Source organism: Mus musculus, chromosome 15 (genome assembly GCF_000001635.26).
Source record: "Mus musculus strain C57BL/6J chromosome 15, GRCm38.p6 C57BL/6J".
NCBI lineage: Eukaryota > Metazoa > Chordata > Mammalia > Rodentia > Muridae > Mus > Mus musculus.
Window position 1 is genome coordinate 12,297,452 of NC_000081.6, and position 20,862 is coordinate 12,318,313.

Here is a 20,862-nt window from a genome sequence, read left to right on the forward strand (position 1 = left end):
GGCCAAACCTCCTAACAGTGCCACTCCCTATGGTCAAGCATTCAAATACATGAATCTATAGGGACCAAACCATTTAAGCTACCACATCTAGATTAAAAATCCTCAGTCTAGGAATGTAGTATAGTTGATAGAATGTTTGCCTGGTACACATGAGGTCCTGGCACCACACAACTGGATATGGTGGCTCATGGCTTTGATCCCAGGACTCAGATGGTGGAAGCAGAAGGAAAAGAGATTCAACGTCATTGCTGGCTTTATGTCTAGTTCAAGGCAAGCTTGGGATACTTGAGAGCCCATCTCGAAAAAGAGAAAAGGCAAATAAAGAAAGGAGAGGAGAGGAGAGGAGAGGAGAGGAGAGGAGAGGAGAGGAGAGGAGAGGGGCCTGGAGAGATGGCTCAGTGGTTAAGAGCACTGACTGCTCTTCCAGAGGTCCTGACTTCAACTCTCAGCAAGCACATGGTAGCTCACAACCATCTGTAATGGGATCTGACACCCTCTTCTGGTGTGTCTGCAGACAGCAACAGTGTACTCACATACATGAAATAAATCTTTTTAAAAAAGAAGAAAAAGGAGAGGAGAAGAGGAGAGAGAGAGAGATCGTCCACTGAGTCTGAGGAGGAGCAAAGGCAGACTCTGGCTCTTACCCTCTCTGCTCCCAGAGTTCCAGGGGCAAACCGAGAAGCTTACATTCTCCAGTTCATTGAATTTATTTGAGGAATCTGAGATCAGAGGGTCGTAGTCATAACGGGCTCCTGGCTTTTGTAGGCCCCCAGACTTCAGCACAACTGATCCCATGATGGAAATACCATTCAGCATGTAGACAGCACCACCAGCCAGAACAAAAACAAAGACCCGATCCATCAAAGTCCATAGTTCTCGGAAAGTTCCTAAATGTACTAATCTTGCTTGTTTGGCTTCTGTAGTTCTGCTTCTAGCTGACTGTTCTTGTTAACTGAAGTATGTCGAGCCAAGATATGGACCTTGCTCTTTAAAGCTCACCCTGAGAAAGACTCGGTGCTGCACTGGGATCCTGACCCAGTATAGTTGCCAGATGGCTAACAAAGACTTCCTATTGGCTTAACCCCAAGTCCAAACAGTATTCTGTGGTTGATATCCTGTAACCATCGACTCACCTTTCCTTTGTGGCCCAAGGACAAGAGGTGCTAGGACAGGTGTTGAGGTGAGCTTTGAGGGGAAGATGTTCTACAGTGGAAGAAGAGAGTGGCCAGGTCTTCACACCCTCACGGTGCTCCGAGGGAGTCCAAGGTGTCTTGAGAGTTTTGTGTAAAAGGCACAGTTTTGAGGGCCAAGCAGAGCTTTCTTTCTCAGTTTGACCTTGAGGTCTCTCTGGAGCAGCCCTTGCCTTGGCAGGTTGCTGGGGGAATTCCACGATGTGTGTTTGTGATGTATCTTTTAGGGAATCATTTTGATTGGTTGGTTGAAATACTGGGATCAAACCAAGGCCTTGATTATGTTAAGTGCGATTCTGCTGAGGTTATACCCAGCCCTTTAAAACAGTCTTATTTTGAAGCAGGATCTTACTAACTTTGTGACTAGGCTAGCCCCAGCCTTCTGTCTGCTATCGATTGCCACATAAGCTGGGGTTGCATGTATGTACCACCATGGGAATAACTTTTCTTTTTGTTTATGTTTTTTGTTTGCTTGCTTTCTTTTTTTAAAGATTTACTTATTTTATGTATATGAGTGCACTGTAGATGTACAGATGGTTGTGAGCCTTCACGTGTTGTTGGGAATTGAAATTTTTTAGGACCTCTGCTCGATCTGGTCAGCCCCGCTCACTCCGGTCAACTCTGCTCACTCAGTCCCTGCTCACTTGGGCCCAACGATTTATTTATTATTATATATAGGTATATTGTAGCTGTCTTCAGATGCCCAGAAGAGGGCATCAGATCTCATTACAGGTGGTTGTGAGCCACCATGTGGCTGGGATTTGAACACAGGACCTTCGTTAGAATAGTCAGTGCTGTTACCCATTGAGCCATCTTGCCAATCCTGTTTGTTTGTTTTCAAGACTGGCTGCCCTGGAATTCACTCTGTAGATCAGGCTGGCCTTGAACTCAACAGAGGTCTGCCTGCTTCTGCTCCCCCAAGTCCTGGGATTAAAGGGATGTCTCCTCCCCCTTTTAAATGACATTTCAATGTAATTATTGTATTATGGGGAGGAGGTCATGTGTGTACCATAGTGTCTGCATGGAGGTCAGAGGTCAGCTTTCAGGAGTCAGTTTTCTCATTCTATCACGTGTAAATCAGGTTGTCAAGCCTGGCAGGGGGTACCTTTACCCTCAGAGCTGTCATATCATCCCTGGGCCAGCAGTTGTAATCAAGTAGGGTGTATGTAGCCGTCCCACAAGAAGGAGATTTCCATATGGCAGATATTTGGGTGGACCACATGGAAGAATCCAGAGGAGGCAAGAGTGGACGATATGTAAGGATGACCTAAGCATGTTGCCAGGGTGAGGAAAATCCAGCTTATATTTCATCGTTTCCTTGTTTGTCTGTTTGCCTTTTGAAGTGTTGAGGATTCAGCTCTTCAGAATTTTTGCACAGGCTAGGCAAGTGTTCTTCCACTGAACTATATACCTATTACATTTAATATGCCAAATTACATTTAAAATACACATGGAAGTATAAAATTACAGGAACTCCCCACAGCTCTCCTGCCTGTGGCTCTCTCTTAGTAGGCCTTGAGCCTATCTCTCTTTACGGAAACTCTGAGAAGTGAAAGGGGGAAAAAAAAACCTAAATCGGGTAAATTGGCAGTTCTGCCCCAAAATAGGGATTATGTTTTCAGACAAAGGCAGAAGGAAGACTTTAGATAGCCATTAAGTCCAATTATACTAGGCAAGCATATGTTTTTGCACAGCTTAGTTTGTATTTTATATAATAAGCCAGCAAGCGTTACTTAGTCATACAAATTAAAATGAGGTTGAAAAGCCATAAATTATACCATGAAGACTTCATGACGTTAGAGGTTAAATTCAGATTAGGAGCTGGGGAGCTAGGGAAAGTGCTAGCTGTGTAAAGTGTAAGAACCTGAGTTAGCTCCCTAGCATTTACTTAAAAGTTGGGTATGGTGGCACTCAACGGTCCAAGTGCTGAGGAGGCTGAGACAGAGGTCCCCGGTCCTCATTGGCCAGCCAGCCTCCCTGCAAACATCCAAGCCAATGAGAGACAGGATTTCAAAATATGGAGGCAGAGACAGACAGATCCACGGTCCTCATTGGCCAGCCAGCCTACATGCAAACATCCAAGCCAATGAGAGACACGATTTCAAAACACAAGGATGATGACTCCTGAGGGGCAACACCTGAGTTGACCTCTGGCCTCTGCATGCATGCTCACACACATGCACTCACGTCTGCATACCCGTGCGCACACACACGCGCGCGCGCACACATCTGTTAAAATTGTCTTGTCTAGGCCACTCCTAAATCTGTCATGTGTGGGATTCTGCAAGGCTGGGCTGCTAGGGAGTGCATGAAATGTCACCAGTATTTTTTAACCTTGCCCACAGGCAGTAATTGGCCTCTTCTGCACTGGGCTCTCTCTGCTGGACTAATTTCAGCACTCAGGACATAAACACAAAGCTGGAGGACATACGTATACTGACTGGGGACTGGAGAGATGGCTCAGTGGTTAAGAGCACTGGCTGCTCTTCCAGAGGACCCAGGTTCAATTCCCAGCACTCATGTGACAGCTCACAATTGTCTGTAACTCCAATTCCAGGGGATCCTACACCCTCACACCAAAGCACATAAAATTAAATAAATAAAAAAGTTTAAATGTATAGATATACATAATGCTGATTGTTTTAGTTACTATTTGTCTTAGTCAGGGTTTCTATTTTTGGACAAAACATCATGACCAAGAAGCAAGTTGGGGAAGAAAGGGTTTATTCAGCTTACACTTCCATATTGCTGTTCATCACCAAAGGAAGTCAGGACTGGAACTCAAGCAGGTCAGGAAGCAGGAGCTGATGCAGAGGCCATGGAGGGATGTTCTTTACTGGCTTGCTTCCCCTGGCTTGCTCAGCCTGCTCTCTTATAGAACCAAGACTACCAGCCCAGAGATGTTACCACCCACAAGGGGCCTTTCCCCCTTGATCACTAATTGAGAAAATGCCTTACAGTTGGATCTCATGGAGGCATTTCCTCAACTGAAGCTCCTTTCTTTCTCTGTGATACCCCAGCTGTGTCAAGTTGACACATAAAACCAGCCAGTACACTGTTCTATTGATGTGAAGAGACACGGTGACCTAGGCAATTTATAGAAGAAAGCATTCAATTGGGAGCTTGATTATGGTTTCAGATGGTTAGTCTATGATCTTTCATGGCTGGGAGCATGGCAGCAGGTCCACACTGTTGGAGAGGTAGCTCAAAGCTCACATCTGATCCTCAAGCTGCAAGCCAAGGAAGAGAGTTTAGGCCTGACTTATGCTTTTGATTTTGAAACCTCAAAGCCCAACCCTAGTGACACACCTTCTCCAACAAGGCCACGCCCACCCAAGAAGGCCACGCCCATCCAAGAAGGCCACACTCCCTAACCATCTCCAAACAGTTCCACTCATTGGAACCAAACATTCAAACGAGAGCTTGCGGGGGGGGGGGGGGGGGGGGGGCGGGGGGTGTTCTCATTCAAATCACGCTAATGAAAATGAATTACTTAAATCTGACTCAAGATGCCAGTTATTTCATTTTCACTCAGGTTATCCTGAAGATTTTAATCAAGAATTTTCCCTGCCCAATTATTATTATTTTTCTTTCCCTATCACTAGGGACTGAATCCAGAGCCTTGTGACACTAGACCCCTGCCTGGCCAGTAAGATCCCCAGCCTTACATTAAAAACAAATTTTATCCTTACTTTCCCTCTTCACACCTATCTAGGTCTTCCAATTCAGCAGGACTGGAGAGCTAGCTCAGCAGGTAAGAGCATGTGCAAGCATGAGAACTCAGGTTCAAATCCTAAACCCCATGTAAAGAGCCAGACATGGGAACGCAACTCTGCAGCCCTAGTGCTGTGGTGGGGCTGAGACAGACAGAGTCCTGGGATTTTCTGGTAGTTGACCCAGGTTCAGGAGGATACCCTGTCTCCTGGAAATGAAAGCAGGACACAGGGTGTCTCACCTCTGGCCCCTGTGCATAGGGGTACATGTCCATACCACACAGATGTACTCTTCTCGCTTCCATATGTACACATACACCACACGCACACGCACAAGCACAAGCTCGCGTACACACACATACACACACAAGCACAAACTCGTGGACACACACAGACACAGACACACACACACACACATACATACACACACACACACACACACACACACACACACACACACGGAACCCATCTATTCATGCTGTTAGGTGAATTCATATACAGAGGTGAAAGGGAAGACATGCAGGTCAGTGGAGGGAAAGTTGGGTTGAAACATTGTTGCAATCTTCACAATTAAAAAAAAATACTTTGGCAGGAAGCAGTGATTGCTGAATCTAGAGATAATATCTGATACGGGACAGGATATTTCCTCAGTCCTTATGTGTTTCTCAGGAGTCAGCTTTGCCATTTGCAAGGAGAAAATTCTAGGTATTTAGTGGGGAAACCAGATAACGTGGATCAGTTGATCCGTTAACTTTAACCCCTCCAGGGCCAACTGACGGGGCATCTCCGGCTAAGATGCCGCCAGAAGCCACTGTGTGCCCACCACTTTGCTTACCTCCTCCCAGAGGACCCCAAACCTCAGTCGTGGCATGAGGACGCATCAGGCTGCAACAGCTAGGGAACAGTCCTTAAAATAAGTGACTCCGATTCTTTAAAGCCCAGTGTGGGGGTAGAAAGAAATGCTGAAGGACAGCTTCAGGTTTCGAAGATGGGGGAAGGAGGGTGAGATGTCGGGCCCAGTGGATGGAGGCCCCTGGTGGAAGAAGAGAACCCTGGCTTCCTGTCCTCTGACTTCCACACTGGAGCACTGGTATGTGAATGAAAATAAGAAATAAGAAAGGAGGACATGACTGCTCCTAGGTTTGGTGGAGGAGAAAGTTTATTGTCAATAGAAGGGAGAACGTAGCCAGAGGCAAGGGCATCTGGGAGAGTCCATGGTCCTGAGCTGGACCATGTGAGGAGATGAGGGAAGGAGAGAGCCAAGAGGGTACAGAATAGGCAACTCAGCCATTTGTCCTGGGTTTGAGATCTAACATCATTACATGTGTGCATGTGTATACCTCAATACTACACACACACACACACACAATGTAATTTTTAAAAGTTTAAAAAGAGAAAATATAGTTGTCTCTGAGAGGTATACATTATCAGACTGAGAGTACAAAGAAGGTATCATCTTTAATTTCTTTTTGTAAATCATTTTATTTTATTTTATTTTATTTTATGTGTCCATGTGCCACCTGAATGCCTCATACCCACAGAAGCCAAAAGAGGGGATTAGATTATCTAGGATTGAAATTACAGGTGTTTATGTGCTGCCTGGTGGGTGACTCGAAACCAAGTTCCCTGGAAGATGAACCAGTACTCTTAAATGCTGAGAGAACTCCCCAGGCCCTGATTCCTGATCTCTTCTGTGTGTTGAGGGTTGTGGGTGTGTGTGGGTACTGAGGTACATATAAAGACCACAGGCCAACCCCAGGTATCATTTCTTTGGAACCAACCACTTCTTCCTTCTTCCCTTCCTTCTTCCCTTCCTTCTTCCCTTCCTCCTCCCTCCTTCCTTCCTCTCCTTTCTTCCTGCATTTCATCTCTGTGTGTGCACACATGTACCTGTATGTATACAGGCGTGCACATGCCATGCACACATGTTGGAGGCCAGAGAATGACTTCAGGGGTGGGTTCCTGCTCTCTATCTTGTTTGAGACAGGGTCTCCTGTTCCACACTTTGCTCAATCTGTAACGGACGTGAACAATCAGTTGGGATAGCACATTGCTTTGGGACCAGCGTTCTCCCGTGTATATTTTATGCTTCTTAAGCATTGTAAGCCAGGGCTCCAAGCCCCAAGGACCCTCCTGCCTCTATGCCCCACCTCCCAGTAGGAGCTCTGGGTTTTATGTCCATTCTGAGCTTCTACTACAAGTGCCTAATCCACCGAGCCATTTCCCCAATCCTCATCTTGGTTTGGGGGACAGGATCTCTCATTAGGTCCTTGGGCTGTCCAGTGAACCTCAGAGGGTTGCCTGTCTCAGCCTCCCCAGCACTGGGATTATAAGTGCTGAGTCATTATTCCCATCTTTTTTTAATGTATGGGTTCTGGCTACTGAACTCAGTACCCATGCCATTTCTCCAGCCTACTCCAGCTACCACTCTAGTGAATAGAGTTCTCTTGTTTTTGTCAGCCTGATGGCTCTTGTCCCTGGTATCCACTGATGAGTGTTTTTTTTTCTAAGTCTCCAGCATAAAAAATGAGCTATAGAATCCACTCTTGAGGAGTTACTTAACTGGATAAAGAAAGCTGGTGGGGGAGTGATGGGTCCTAGAATGAGTTTCCATTATGGATACGGAGTAACTTCCAGAAGAAGGAAGTAATGTAAGTGTACTATTCAATAAAGATGGGCCAGAGATGATTTTACGGATGGTCCCCTAAGAGAATATATATTTCCTACTGACATCTTAGCAGTCTAGCTATCCATGTGTGTACACTGTAATGGTTGCACAAAGGTGGACTCACTTAAGACACTGTTCTCAGTTGAGAATGGCGGTATAGTGCCTCTGTAATCCCAGCCCTCTGGAGGTGGAGACTGGAGGATCAGGAATGCAAGGCCATCGGTGTATGTGGCCATGCTCAGAGATTTTAAGGCCAGCCTGAACTATACCAGACCCAAACTAAGCACCCCTCCAAACACAACATTTTTCCAGAACTTTCCTGTAGTTAAGTGAACGTAGTCTCAGATCCAGCTTTGAGGAGGTTGAAAACTTTTTCTCCTCTCGCCTTGATTTAATTATTTGTTTGTCTTAGTTTTTTCAAGACGGGCTTTCTCTGTGTAGCCCTGGAACTTGCTCTGCAGGCCAGGCTGACGTCGAACTCAGAGATCTGCCTGCCTCTGCCTCCTGAATTGATTCACTTCCTTCTAGTCCTTTTGCCCATTTTGCATGCCTGAGGAGCAAACCCTTCCTTTGCCTTGTGCACAGAGCAAGCACTCCACGCAGAGCTATATCTCTAGCACCAACCGCCAATCTCTGGTAAGTCCTTCAGCGCTCAGTTCCTCCTGACTCAGTGGTCATACGGACCCCACAGGGCAGTGGAGAGATAACCCAGGGCTAAAGGCTCCTTTTCAAGATAGTTTACATACATGGCCAGTTGCCTGAAAGCTCGGTGAGAGCTACGGCACACAGACCCCATTCCCTGTCTACATGAGTGAGAGTGATGTCGCACGAATCCCACTCCCTGTCTACATGAGCTTCCCACAGGGCACTAGCCTTACAACTTGTTGTCTGTCATTCTAGAGTCAGCATCTCAAGAGAACAAAGCAGACTGGTGTGTTTTGATGGTCTAACCCCACACGTTGTGTAGCCAATTTTCATCAAAGCTTGAGGCAGTCTCAGGAGCTGCTATGGCTTAAAAAAATGGGAAATTGACATCACCCCTTGATGTGGGAAGGAAATAATGGAGTGAAAGAATCTACATATATAGACTTTGTCACAAGTCTTTGATTTTGAGAAATAGCAAAGACAGATTTGGATAATAGGTTTCAAGCTGAATACAGGCAAACACAGTTTGTCTCTCTACCTTTGCAGGCTTTGAATCTGCAAATTTAGCCATTGTTCAACTAAAGAGCACGAGAAAGAAATGAAATTCTTGTCATCATTCCCTAACAATACATTAGGGCAGGTTTTTACATAGTGTTGACATTTTATTAGTAAGCAGAAGACTGGGGGAGGGGAGGGTGACTCAGCAGGGAAAAACTGGCTGCCCAACCCTGACAACCTGAGTTATATCTCTAGACCTCATGATGGTCTAGAGCTGCCTCTCCAAAATTATCCTCTGACCTCTACACATATACCATAGCATGTACACAAAGAGAGAGAAAGAGGGGGACAAACAGACACAGAGAAAGACAGAGACAGTGAGGGGGATACAGAGACAGACAGACAGACAGACAGACAGTGGTCCCAGGACTGTACCCTGCAAAGAGGAGTCCTGCCCTGTGGCGGGCATGCATGGGGAGAGACAGAACTGGAGAGGACACAGCAGGGAACTAGTGAGAAATCCCATGTCAGCTCAGGACAGTGGCCACGGGAAGTTGGCAGATGTCATTTGTTACTGCCACAGCACATTTATAGAAATGAGGCTAAATAAAGTATGGTGACAGTTGGAGATGTTTGCATTGCTGCAGGGTAAGCAGAAGTAGCTGTAAGTGAACACGTGGATTAAATTTGACCAGGAAGACAATTGTCAGGAAGAGAAAACAGGAGCCAACACCTCATTCAAAAGGCAGATAGATCCACAGAGGCAGGAAGTAGAAGAGGGTGTGCCGGGGCGGGTGGGGGAAACATCTGCTAGTGGACATGCATTCGGGGAGAAGGGGAATGACGAAGCTGGACTAAATTGTTGGGGTGGTGGCTTACAATTCTGTGAATATGCTGAAAGCCACTTGGACCATTTGGATGAACTATGCGGTGCGTGGATTATGTCTCAGTGGAGCCGACATTTCAAAAGACATACGTAAGGCTGAATACAAATACACACCCATACAAATTTTAAAAAAAAAATCTGCTTCATAGAACAAATAACACATGACCCCAGTGTTAATCTACCTCCCTATGCTAATTCCCACATCCTGTGACTTCTGTTGATTCTTCTGTGTCTTTCTGTGCCTTGCCCAGCCTGACGTCAGGGAGGGACCTGACCTAGCAGAGAGAATGAGGAAAAGACAACCATATAAACACACAGGAAAGCTGCAATCGGGTGGACTGGGCTCTCTAAGATGAAGAAACCTCAGGAGTCCACAGTCTCTGTGTGCTTCTTATACAAGGTGAACAGGGATCTGAGGAGACTTCATACAGGTGAATAAAGAAGGAGGCAGGGTTAGCTAGCCTCGGTAGGAGCAATCTCTGTTGCAGAGCAGCATTCAGGCCTTAGAACCACAGGGCTGAGAGGTGAGGGGGTAGGGAGAAAGCTGCCGTGGACATTTTCTGCACACACTAGCAACGTTTGCTGTTGGAGCAGGAAGGAAGGCCTTGCCTTTCTTCTGGGTCTGGGGTCGGTGACATGGCTGTGGCCTTGTTACCAACACACTTCAAATAACCATCACAGGTGTGCCCCATGATCTGTCTCAGCTCATTCCAGGTCCAGTTAGGGTGAAAATCAAGATTAAACATCATAAATAGTTAAAAAAAAACTCACCTTGAGTAGGCTACCATTATAAGGTCATATTATTGTACTACTTTGTAATATGCCATTTTATTACTCTTTTTTTTGTATCAGTTACATTTATTAAAGATAGTTGCAGCTTTAATCCTGGAATCCCAAGTACCCCTTGACATCCCAGGGCCTGCCAGCTTAAGTGAACAGTGCCCCCTACAACAGTGGGAGGCTCTGAGATTCCGTTCTGTGGTTCCTTTCTCTTACTTGGTATCCCCCTTCATCATAAAAGAAATTCAGATTACCATTTTCCCCCTCCCTGTACTCCTCCCAGTTCCTCCCCACCTCCCCTCCAACCCAGACCCACTCCCCTTCTGCCTTTCTTTAGAAAAGAGCAGGTTTCAAAGAGATAACAATAAATCATAATCACAGAAAGTAGAATAAGATAAAACTGAAAGACATCACATCGAAGTTGGACAAGACAACCCAGAAGAAGAAACGGATTCCCAAGAGAGGGCACAGGAATCAGAGATCCGCACATTCATACACTGGGGATCTCACAAAAACACTAAGCTGAAAGCTATAACATGTACACAGAGGACCTAGCGCAGCCCCATGCCAGCCTTGGCTGGTAGTGTCAGTCTGCGTGCGTTCATATAAGCTTTGTTGGCTTGGTTCAGAGGGCCTCGTTCTCCTGGTGTCCTCTGTCCCCTCTGGGTCTTCCAATCTTTCTGCTTCCTCTGCCATGGGCTTGCCTGAGCTCTGAGGAAAGGGATTTGACAGCGCTATCCCACTTAGAGCTGTGTGTCACAGATCTCTTTTTCCTTTTCTCTCTGCGTAATGTGGCTCCCCGTATTTGCTCCCATCTGCTGCAGGAGAAAGCATCTCTGGTAATTGTCTCCAGCCTCTTACTTCCTCAAACAATGCTGTGGGATTAAACACTTTTGTATGCTATTTCATACATAGGCAGATAAGTCCAGGATATGTTGTCAGCGAAGAGGAACCACTAGAGCAATGTTTTATATTTCTACCTGAAATGAATAACAGTTTTGCTTTCCTCCCTGCCCCCCCTTTTTTTTAAAGAAAATGCCCCCATAAGATCAGGCTGTACTGGTGCTAAGAGATGACTCAGAGTTAAGAGCACTGGCCGCTCTGCTGGAGGACCTGGCTTCAATTCTCAGCACCCACATGGCAGCTAACAACTGTCTGTAAGGCCAAGATCCAACACCTTCACACAGATATACATAAAGGCAAATCTTTTAAAAATAAAATTTAAATACATAAACTAAATCTTTTTAAGAAATTAAAACAAACAAACAAACAAACAAACCAGGCTGTACACAATCCTGAAGAGAATTTTCTTAATTAGTGATGGACTGGGGAGAGCCAAGCTCATTGTGAGTGATGCCTTCCCTGAGCTGGTGGTCCTGGGTTCTATAAGAAAGCAGACTGAGCAAGCCATGCTGAACAAGCCAGTAAGAAGCACCCCTCCATGACCTCTGCACCAGCTCCTGCCTCCAGGTTCCGGCCCAGTTTGATTTCCTGTCTTAATTTCCTTTAATGAGGAGCAGTGACGTGGAAGTGTAAACCAAATTAACCCTTTCCTCCCAAAGCTGCTTTGGTCATGGTGTTTCATCACAGCAGTAGAAACCTTGACCAAGACAGTTGGTTAATATCCTATTTGCCACGTGCTGGCATTGTGGCTCTCTCCATGTTGGAGTTGCTGCCTTGTATAAAGTCACAGGTATTACTGTAGACCTTTGTTGTTCTGGATTTTGGGTAACGTATGTGTCCGTGATGCAATGCACACACGTGCCAGGTGCTCACCTGTAGGGTAGAGGACAGCCTTGTGGAGTCAGTGCTCTTTCCACCTTTGCGTGGGTTCTGATTGAGCCCAGGTCTCTAGGCTTTTGTGACCAGCAGCTTTACCCCACCGAGCCAGCTCACTAACCCAAGACTTCTCATCTCTAAGGTCATAAAACAATACAATCATAGTGCTCTTTGCCACATTTGTAACTTTGTTTTTTTTTTAAAAAAAAGATGTAATTATTTATTCTATATGCATGAGTACACTGTAGCTGTCTTCAGACACACGAGAAGAGGGCATCAGATCCCATTGCAGATGGTTGTGAGCCACCATGTGGTTGCTGGGAATTGAACTCAGGACCTCTGGAAGAGCAGTCAGTGCTCTAAACTGCTGAGCCATCTCTACAGCCCCTTTTATGACTTTCTTACCAAATCCTTTGAAATACTTATTAAAATTAAAAGTGAACTGGGCGGTGGTAGCACATGCCTTCAGTACTAGGGAGGCAGAGGCAGGTGGATCTTTGTGCATTTGAGGCCAGCTTTATCTACAGAGCAAATTCCAGGGCAGAAAGAAAAGAAAAGAAAAGAAAAGAAAAGAAAAGAAAAGAAAAGAAAAGAAAAGAAAAGAAAAGAAAAGAAAAGAAGAGAAAAGAAAAAGAAAAGAAAAGAAAAAAAGAAAAGAAAAAAAAAAAGAAAAAAAGAAAAGAAGAGAAAAGGCATTGAGTTTTTTTGGAGCTGGGGTTCTAGGCATCTGTGAGCAGAGGATGGGTGAGAAAAATTCGATTTAATTTGGTTTGGTTTCCAGGAACTCACTATGAAACCAAGGCTTGTCTCAGCTCTCAAATTCACATTACAGAAATGGATCACCCATGTTGCTGTCAGGTAAATCCGACCTGTCCCTCTGCCTCAGTTTTCAAGTTCAGAGTGCAGACATGAGTTACCACACCCAGCTTGCTATCAGGTAAACCCTGAAATGTTTGTAGATTTGAGTTTGGGCAGTTTTAGAAAGGAAAGGAGGTACCGCTTACCTCTTTTCCACTCTGCATTGAGGCTCACCTTGGGGTCTGTTTTGATCAATAAAATGTAGCACCAGCAATGACTTCTATACAACTTTTGAGCCTTGAGACATCTCTTCTTGGAACTCAAATGAGGCCAATCTACTCTACGCACACTCACTAGCCTATAGCCATCATCCTATCTGTGGGGGAGGCTAAGTTCATATTAAGGTCAAGCAAAATGCAGCTGTGTGGGTGACTATCAGACCCCAGCAAGCTGCCTGGTTGATTCCAGCCCGAGCTGCCAAACCACAGAAGAAAAAGCAACTAAAATAAGCATTTTGAACCACTAATTTGGAATATGGTTTGCAGTAAATAACTCTATAAGATTTTCTAGGAAGGGCTGAAGAGATGGCTTAGCGGTTAAGAGCACCGACTTCTGCTCTTCCAGAGGTCCTGAGTTCAATTCCCAGCAACCACATGGTGGCTCACAACCATCTGTAATGGGCATCCGATGCCCTCTTCTGCTGTGTCTGAAGACAGTGACAGTGTACCTACATATACAAAATAAATAAGGCTGGAGTTGGGCCAGAAAAAAAATTTTTTTTAAAGAAAAGAAGAGCTTTTTCTAGGGAGTTGTCGAATTTTTAAAAAAAAGGAAAGACCTTGGCTGCTCCTAGGTGTTGTGGAGGAGGAAGTTTATTGCAGAGAAGTGGGATAGAGTAGCCAGAGGCAGACACATCTGGGAGAGAAGAGAGTGGAGGAGAGAAGAGAGTGGATGTGACCCTGAACATGTGGGGAGAGGGGGAGGGGAAGGGAGACAGGGAGATCAGAGGAACCAGGTGAAGCAGCCAGGAGGCCCAAAGGAACAAAGAGGCCCAAATGGGTTTAGCCAAAATGGTTGGATTATATAAGGAAGAGCAGCCAAGCCCCTTGGGCTGGAGGGATGCAGGGAGAATCAAAGCTGGCAGCCAGTGTCCACTTTGATATGTTAAATAGGCACTTCAGCCATTTGTCCCAGGTTTGAAACCTAACAGTTATGAATAAGGAAAAGTAGCCAAAACTGCTGAGTCGTAAGTTACGTTTGTTCATTCACGAGTCGTCCATTTCCGATCTGAAAGGTTCCTGCTTGCTGTGGTGGGCAGACGCTAAGCCAAATCCCCATGGGTGTGCCTGCCTTTGTATCCCACCCTTCCCTTGAGTGTGAGGTGACACTAATGGTGTGTTTGTGACGGACAGAGTACAGTTGAACATGTCTGTCATCACAGAAGTCAGGTGGTTGAGGTAGGAGGATCTTGAATTCTACATCAGCCTAGGCTACCATAGGCTACATAACAAGACCTTGTGGGGAGAAACCTTACCAGGAGACTGTGGTCGCAGTGTTGGGTGCCCTCCTATACTTGGGCTTCGTTATATAAAATGTGGTGCCGGCAGATTCTCCTTGTTAGCGCAAGAGAATGTGTTGAGGAAGGTCACGTGGCGAGAAACTCTTCTTGGACTGGAAGTTCCCCTCTAGCTTAAGGTCAGCAGGCGGCCGAAGCTCTACGAGATCTTTTTTTACTCAATGGAGTCTGGGCATAGAAGACAATGTGAGTTCCATGGGACATCTAGTGACTCAATGTATAGACGGCTGACCGGCAGGACAGTTACATAAGCTAAATCAAGAGTAGTGGGGGATGGGTGGTCTGGGGGAATGGGTGGTCTGGAGTTGGGTGCTCAGCGGTTCAGAGCATTGACTGCTCTTCCAAATAGTCCTGAGTTCAAGTCACAGCAACCGCATGGTGGCTCACAAACATCTGTAATGGTGTCTGATGCTCTCTTCTGCTGTGTCTGAAGAGAGAGACAGTGTACTCACATACATAAAATAAATCTTTAAAAAAGCAGACTTAATTGGGAAGAGAGGCCTCTTGGTATTGCAAACTTTATATAACCCAGTACAGGGAAACGCCAGGGCCAAGAAGTGGGAGTGGGTGGGTAGGGGAGCAGGGCAGGGGGGAGGGTATAGGGAACTTTCAGGATAGCATTTGAAATGTAAATAAAGAAAATATCTAATAATAAAAAAAAAAGAATCCAAAAAAAAAAAAAAAAAAAAAAGCAGACTCAAGGCGAGTCCAGATGTGATGGGTGGAAAATAAATAGACTCCATCTCGGTTTTCTTCTAAAATGGCACAGAATTCAAATTTGAAAACAGGTCAGGATTTACCTGACAGCAACATGGGTGATCCATTTCTGTAATGTGAATTTGAGAGCTGAGACAAGCCTTGGTTTCATAGTGAGTTCCTGGAAACCAAACCAAACTAAAACGAATTTTTCTCACCCATCCTCTGCTCACAGATGCCTAGAACCCCACTCCAAAAAAATCAATGCCTTTTCTTTTCTTTCTTTCTTTCTTTCTTTCTTTCTTTCTTTCTTTCTTTCCTTCTTTCTTTCTTTTAGATTTATTTATTATTATATCTAAGTACACTGTAGCTGTCTTCAGACACACCAGAAGAGTTCTCATTACAGATAGTTGTGAGCTACCATGTGGTTGCTGGGCTTTGAACTCATGAACTCATGCTCTTCCAAAGGAAGAGCAGTCAGTGCTCTTAACCACTGAGCCATCTCTCCAGCCCCTTAATGCCTTTTCTGATCTTCTCAGGTGATATGTACACATGCAAGTGTGTACATGAGCACACAAACACACACACTCACACACACTCACCAATAGTAGCACAATTCTGGAATTTCAACATTCTGGTATTTGAGGCAAGAGGATTGGTTGTGAGTTTGAGGCTATCTGAGCTACATGGAACATTTCCAGTCATCTTGGCCCATATATGGAGAACCAAAACAAACACAAGAGAACAGGATGGGTGTACCTGAATTGAAAGAGCTCGAGGCCCTAGGGCATGTGAGGCCATGGGGTGAGGGTGGGGCACCCACTCTGTTTAACACTGCAGATTAAATGACTACACTGCTCTGGAAACTGCAGTGTTTAACCCATTGACCTGGAAGCAACCTTTACTCCTAGAACAAAGACAGATGGCTTGTGAGAAAACTGGATGGACATCTACAGCCTTAGAGGGTGGTTTCTCCCTTATCACACCCTGATTTACTAAAATTCCTGGGCAGGAGGAGACCTTCCCCCCTCCCCCCCGCCCCCCATGGTTGACTTGAGAACCTGAGAATTATTTGTTCTGAGAAGGCGGGAGAGGAAAAAAAAAAGCAAAAACAACCGTGTCCCCCGCCCCCCAACTATGAAAATATCTGTGTGAGGGGCTGTTTTCCAGGTCAGTGAGGACATTTCCACTGAACTGAGAAACAGAGGTGCAGAGAGCAACATAAAGAAGGGCTTTCCCTGGGGCTGGAGAGATGGCTCAGTGGTTGAGCTCATATGTATAGTGAGCTCCATGTAAGTCCTTTGAAAGTGCTCTTGGGGTACATTTTCAGTACAAGGGAAATCCTTAAATACGAGCCATATATGATTCCCAAGGGCAATCCTAACCTTACCCAGACACTCAATTAATTAATTAACTAATTAATTAATTAGCTTCTTGAATCAGGGTTTTTCTGTTTACTCCTGGCTGTTCTGGCTCTGTAGTCCAGGCTGGCCTTGAATTCACAGAGATTTACCTGTCTCTGCCTCTTGAATGCTGGGATTAAGGGCGTGTACAACCACTGCCGAGCAAGATACCTCAATTTTAAAAAAAAATTATTTATTTATTTTATGTATATGAGTACACTGTAGCTGTCTTCAGACACACCAGAATGGGGCATCTGATCCCATTGCAGATGGTTGTGAACCACCATGTGGGTGCTAGGAATTGAACTTAGGACCTCTGGAAGAAGAGTCAGTGCTCTTAACTGTTGAGCCATCTCTCCAGCCCAAGACACCTCTATTTTAAACTATGTTTTTCACTGAATAGTTCTACAGGCTCAGTACTAAAGCTGGTATATTTTAGTCCTTAAATGAGATATTTAGCTATTCAAATTAAAAGTGTGAAGACGGTTTGAAGTATATTTAAAATATCCTAATTTTAGCCAGGCATGGTGGCACATGCCTTTAATTCCTGTACTTGGGAAGCAGAGGCAGGTGGATCTCTAAGAGTTTGAGGCCAGCCTGGTCTACAGAGTGAGTTCCAGGACAGCCAGGGCTACGTAATAGAGAGACCTCATCACAAATAAGCATCGATGTGTAGGTCAGAGGACAACTTGTGGGAGTATTTCCTTTCCCTCTGTACGATTCCCACAGATTGAACTGGGGCAGTCAGGCTTGTCAGCAAGCATTTGTAAACACTGACCCATCTCACTAACTAATTAAAGGCAAGGGTCACTAACGCTCAACGTTTTGATGAGTTATGAGTCTACATTGACACTGCTGTCCACTTCAAAACACAGCTTCTCTGACCAAGGTTGAAAGCAGCATTAATCTATGGATAGAAACATATTTTATAATTTATTAATAACGATAAAATTTAGAATTATAACATACAGCAGGACCAGGAGAACCATACCAGCATGTTTTCAAATTCCTAGCCCGTTTCGTTTGGAGATTGGGGCAATTGAACAGGTATTCTCATGTGTTCTTTGTGTTTTCAAAATTAGGGTGTTTGTATGTTTGCTAGTTTGTATGCACATACTCATACAGGTATCCACTCCAAAAAAATGACAGCTAAGCTCTCAAGTTTCCAAATAAGACATCTTCATCCACCTTGAGGCTCAGGGCTCAGCTCAGAGGCGGGATTGGAGATAATGTAAGAGTTGAAGCATGTGCACTCATGAACTTACTGGAGCTGTGGTCGCCTGCACACGACAGACACGACATCAAGCCAGTCAGCACTCTAGCAGGCTCGGACTCTGCAGGTTCCGTCTTGAGCTGAGTAATAATTGGTAATAGTTAGCTTCTGGAGGAAGAGGAGTCATTTTTTGTGGGTGTGACCACAGATAGAGCACTCATGTTCCTGTGACTGGCCTCCCATGTATGCATACAGCACTAATTCCACTCAGTGAGGTTTTTTTTTTTAAGAGAGAGAGGATGGGAAGGTGGAAGGGAGAGGTCAGGAGATCAGGGGGAGTAGGAAGGATGAGCTGGGGGTGAATAGGATCAAGGCGCCTTGTTTGCATGTATAAATAAATCCATTTATAAATGTATATATAAATACATAGTATTGTCAAAGCATAAACAAAAGTATTTTTAAAAGATCCCAAACAAAAGAAAAGAACAACAAAGAAAAACACATTCCAGAGATTGTACACACACACACACCCACACCAAAATTTCCCCTCAATAACATATTATCTTGGAACACACTACTACCCAAACCTAATCCAAAGAGCTATACTTTTGTTGTATTTATTAAAGTAAATTTTACATACTGCAAAATTTAGCCCTCCCCCAACGTAGAATTTAAACATATTCAAATATGTCAACATGATCAATTTTAGGACTTTTATTTTTTAAACCCCTAAAAGAATCTCATACTCATTAGTGTTGCTGCCTATTCTGACACTCTAGGCAAACGTTTATTTACTGTCTATTTGTACAGCTGTACTTAATTCAGGATATTTCACAGAGTCCCACACTAGATCACTGTAACTGTTTTCCCCTGCTTAGCATATTTTCAAGGGTGATTCATGACAGCGTGTGCCCTACTCCTTCTTACAGCTAGCAATACCCTGTGGTATGGGTATACTAAATGTTATTACCCAACCATCAGCTGAAGGGCAGAGTTGTTTTCACTTCATTATTCCAGACAGTTCTGTTATGAACATTTATGCTTGCTTTCATGTAAACAAGGTCTTCTTCACCTGGGTATTTACCTAAAAGTGGAAGGGTTGGGTCGTGTGGAAACTCTGTTTAATGTTATGAGAAATTGACAAACTGTTTTCCAAAGTGTCTGCATCTTTTGAATTCCTACAAATACTATATATGGAGGTTTATATTTCTCTACATCCTTGAGAATGCTAGTATGATTTTTATTAAAGCCACCTTGGGTGGTTGTGAATTGGTATAACTCTCTCTCTCTCTCTCTCTCTTAAAGATTTATTTAATTATTATATATAGGTACATTGTAGCTGTTTTCAGACACACCAGAAGAGGGCATCAGATCTAGTTATGATGGTTGTGAGCCACCATGTGGTTGCTAGGATTTGAACTCAGGACCTTCGGAAGAGCAGTCAGTGCTCTTAACCGCTGAGCCATCTCTCCAGCGCCCCCAGATCTCTTTTAGTGTTGGGTTTAAACCCTGGTCCCTGCATGAGCACCTACTCTACCAAGCATGGGTTGGAGTATTGCCTCAGAGGTTAAGAGCACCAGCTGCTCTTCTGAAGGTCCTGGGTTCAATTCCAGTCACATAGCAGCTCACAAACATTTATAGCTGCAATCTCACAGGATGTGATGCGCTCTTCTATGGTGCAGATATATATAGACAAGAGATGCATATGCATTCAATACATAAATAACTCTTTAATAGGAAAATGTTCTTTAACACTGAACTAACCCCCAGGTCCAGTTTATATATTGTTTTTGTTTACTTAGTACGTCTGTCTCAGCAGCTTCACAAGAACTGTGACTATGTGTCTCCTGGCTCACACTATCAGTCATAACTTTACTGCTTGGCACAATGACTGCCAACAGAAAATAAGTATAAATGCTTGTTTGATGACCTAATAAAAGGTTCTAATCCTTGTTTGCAGTTTGCCACATGTGCTGTGTAGAGCGGATTACTTAATTTTCTAGAAACTCTCTTTTCTCCAGAGAGAAGGGTGTTCTGTCTGAATTGCCTAGCAAGCAAGGCTGAAGCAAAGGCTCTTGGGGCACAGTTTTTGTTGGGTGGTATAACTGTAGGAAGGAGGGGCCGGGATCAGGAGGAGGGACCGGAAGCACGGATGAGCTTCTGATGAGATAGGTAACCTCAGGTCCTCAACCAAAAATAAACGTTGGGTTCCCAGCACCTACAGCTATCTCTTCAGACACACACACACACAAGATATGTAACCTCTTTCCAACAATCTGAGAAGGCAGGTGTGGTGGTTGTCTTGGTCAGGGTTTCTATTCTTGCACAAACATCATGGCCAAGAAGCAGGTGGGGGAGGAAAGGGTTTATTCGGCTTACACTTCCACACTGCTTTTCATCACCAAAAGAAGTCAGGACTGGAACTCAAGCAGGTCAGGAAGCAGGAGCTGATGCAGAGGCCATGGAGGGGTGTTCTTTACTGGCTTGCCTCTCCTGGCTTGCTCAGCCTGCTCTCTTATAGAACCAAGACTACCAACCCAGAAATGGTCCCACCCACAAGGGGCCTTTCCCTCTTGATCACTAATTGAGAAAATGCCTTACAGTTGGATCTCATGGAGGCATTTTCTCAACTGAAGCTCCTTTTTTCTGTGATAACCCCAGCTGTGTCAAGTTGACACAAAACTAGCCAGTATAGTGGTGTTTGTCTGAAATGTTACCTCTGGGGAGCCAAAGGCAGGAGGACTGTGAGTTTGAAGCTAGCCTGGGCTACATAGAAAGTTCCCAGGCCAGCCTGGGAACAAAATAACACAAAACTTGTTTGCAGAGAAAAGGGAAACTGTAAGGCATTAACCCAAGTGCTAATTCTTCGTGATCCTAGGACTTCCAGGTAGACACAGGTGCTCCTCAGGCCGCAATCTTGTGGTTGGAGCCCACATGGAACTGGCCAGCTCTGTAGCATGCTTACCCCTGGAAGGGTCAGGGGATGGGGTAACTAGAAGACATACCTGGCACATAGT